Source organism: Limulus polyphemus, unplaced genomic scaffold (assembly GCF_000517525.1).
Source record: "Limulus polyphemus unplaced genomic scaffold, Limulus_polyphemus-2.1.2 Scaffold100, whole genome shotgun sequence".
NCBI lineage: Eukaryota > Metazoa > Arthropoda > Merostomata > Xiphosura > Limulidae > Limulus > Limulus polyphemus.
In genome coordinates this window covers 765,652-769,352 of record NW_013665710.1, presented here as the reverse complement: position 1 = coordinate 769,352, position 3,701 = coordinate 765,652, and positions in this window count along the sequence as shown.

Sequence of the window (3,701 nt, the reverse complement as noted above, 5' to 3'; positions counted from 1 at the left end):
ACATTGTAAGTGAGCATGGTGTGTGAACTGATCCTGACAAGGTGAAAGTAGTGCGTGATTGTCCAACACCAGACAATGTGAGAGAGTTAAGAAGTTTCTTAAGAATAAATAGTTTTAATTAAGAACGGACTTGTATCGCCGAAGTTACTCGGAAAGAAGTTATACCAGAAATTAACCAACGAGTAGATACGCAACAATACACACAAGAGTACAATTTACAATAACAATTATTACAAATAGTTATTACAAACAACGATTTATAAACAAAAGTTTCACAAATTGTTGTATTGTTTGAACTTTGTAAATGACGTTAGGTAATGTTTTCGTAAAAATACTAATGTCCGATGAGAATCCAGTGAATTAAATGATTTGTAATGTTCGAACTTTGTAAATGCCCCTGGTCAAATATCTGAAGTTTTCCGATTGATAAGCGTTATAAGAATTTCAGTTACAGCTTCCAAAGTTCATAGCACACCGACTATAGCAAACTAATAATAGATACTCTCCTTTTGGCGTGTTGCGTTGGTTATATTTATAGGCGTGTGGAGGTTTTCTAGAAATTTCAGTTTTACGTAACAATACTGGCTCTAACACAAGCGTTTACGTACACACATATTGTTTATTCTTACTCTCGAGAATCTTCCACAACTTTGAAGAATAGGCGGGAGTTTCGCAATACATATTTAACAGTACAAGCTATGTATGTTTCTAAATATAAATTTATTCTAAACAAACGTCGATATTAAAATTAATATATAATAACAAATTCGTTTTACTAAACATAGCTTATGGTGATATATAAGAAATTTGAAAAAAGACGTTGTGTTTAACTAAATATAACATATGGTGATTACATAGGAAGCGTAAAAAAGACGTGTTTCAGTAAATATTATTCCTGGCGATGCATATGAAGTGTGAAGAAGACGTTGTGTTTAACTAAACATAATTTATGGTGATATATAGGAAGTGTAAAGAGAACGTTGTGTTTAATTAAACATAGTCCCTGACATGGAACTGAATGCAATTTCTGGAATATAGAGTTCGTTGTTTGTTTCAAACACAATTCTGAAAGTATATAGGAAGTTTAAAGAAGACGTTGTCTATACACTAAAACCAAACTCTCGAATCTAGTTTTATAAAACAATGATTATTATTTTTTGATTAAATACAATTCCACATTAGTGTACTTTTAAAGAGTGAAACTGGACAATTACTTATCTATTTTCTTTGTAGGATATTTTTTAATTTATGTTTTGTTATTTTTAAAACATAAATATTTAATTTGATTCAATGTACCTGTAACATTGTTGTATGTTTATTGTTACCCGCTAACTGCACCCAAACTTTCACGTGTGGAACTAAATGAAAATCAGTACTGAGTTGAAAGATTCGTCTGGTGAATCTTCTGCTATCTTTAGCGTTTTCGAGCTAATAAAATGTGTACATGATGCCCAAGAATCTTTGTCGTGTGACAACATGAAAATTGCATTTTATAAAGGTTGATTGAAAGTCTGAACTAACGATTTATTAGTAAGCTTTTATATCTAGGATTGTTTTATCGTAGTTAATTTTATTCATTGTTTTATGTAAATAAAAACAAATCTAAGCTAACTTCCTTTCATAACAGTCTATAAAGTTATTTTTGGATGACATTCTTCATATCATAGTCTTAGTTGTACTCAAGAGAATTCATATTACTGAAAACAATAGTTCTTAACGTGTCATGGATTTTTTTTGCCTTGTTTGAATTAATATGTATTCATATTACATATTATTTAACCAAAATGTAAAGTAAACCTGAGTATTTTAGATATAACGGGGATGCTGGAAAGTATTAAGCATTCTTTCATTTTTTCTGTAGCTGTAAACCAAACTAATTCCACCTAGCTTCATCATCTCGACATAAAAAGCTCTACTGGATGTTTTTTTTTTTTTTGCATTATCAGCCTATCTAGGCTTATGAGAAGAAATATTGCAAGAAGTTACAGTGATCAGTAGTTACATCTACGTCAGGTAATGTTACCTCTATGATTTAATATGGTTTCGTAGCAAAACGTACACCAGGGAAACAAAGATAAAGAAAAGCTTATTGCTATGTCCAACTGGAAAACTTGGCAACCTGAACTACTATTTAACAGTGAAAGAGTGTTAACTTGTGTGTGTAAACAAAAACTCCACTAATACTTATACACTAAGCTTAAGTTCTAAGTGGAGACCGGAAACATCTGGTATCTTATTTTTAGGTCTTGATACAGCACAGCTCACGAAGCTTATGGTTGCTCCCCAATAAAACATTTAACATGAATTTGTCCATGCCTGTAAGTGTTCCATACGATAAAAACAACAGTACATTAATATATATATATATACAAAAATAAGTCAAGAGAGAGATTGACTGCTCTGTGATCTTTCAAAGAAGATGAAACATAGTGTTAAACCTTCGAGAAAGGTTATTTTTCTCTAGCTTTGTGCTTATAAAAAATTGTAGGAATTCGGAAAATAAAGTAAAAACGAATTACACTATGCTCATTTAAAATGCTAAACAAACCTATATTTGTGAAACGGAAACATTATTTGTGTGCTTTGAATAATTAGGAGCTAGTTGGCCATTTCGGATATCAGTGCAAAGTTTCACCAGGACTATATGTGATAGAGCCGGTAGACTAACTAGATAGAAGGCAGCTATTCAACACCACCCACCACCAACTCTTAGTATAATCATTTAATGGGATCTGACCATCACTATTATTACTCACTTACGGTCCAAAAGTTCCGAGCGCGATTTTGTGGCAAAGAGAGGCGAATCGAGGACTCTCGGATTCAAAGCTGAGATGCCAATTACTAAGCCATGCCAAGCTCATATTTTGGATAAATGGATATTAGTTTTGAATACTTCATTTTCAATTCATAATTTCACCTATGCCAAAGTGCCTTGCCTGTTCCCTGACTTACATGTAACTGACATTTTTTTTCATGTTAGTGCGTTTTTAAATTAAATCATTCATGCTTTGAAAATGTCTATTAAAAACGTAATGACAAGTTCATAGAATATTGTGTGGGTTACATATGTGTTCACAATTAATCGTTCAAATTATTTTATTTCTGCTCTTCGATTGCTGGACATAAAAGACAAAGAATAAACTACTAAGTCTTACTATTCAAATAAACAAGCCAGCTAGATAATAATAAAGGAACAACTTGTATCTATTGTAAGTGTTTTCGGTACATAAAAACAAGCAGCACTCTTGACCACTTGTCAGTTAAACTCAAAGCGTTAAAATGTTACAAACATTTTAAATTTGTCTACTTAACGTCCAAACGAAAGACCATGCATTTCTTATGTGGCACGTTTGTTCACAACCATTTAGTGTTTTCTTAAGGGTTTCGGTTTCTTTTTTTGTATTTCCTATACTTCAGAGTCAACGTACTCGTCGTATAGATCAACACATGATACTCAACCTTCTTGTAAATCTGAAAACAAAAATAAAATGTAAAATTAATTACGAATACCAAATTTGATTTTTTTTTATTTTTAAATCCATTTCGTGTTTATAGTGCTTTTTTTCCAAAAGATTATAAAGAAAACCCCACATTCGAAATTATTATATCTTTTAAACTAATTAATCTAGGTAGACAAAATCTGATCACAAGGAGACTGATAATCATAAGTTATATTATATTAAAATAGATTTTATTGTTTT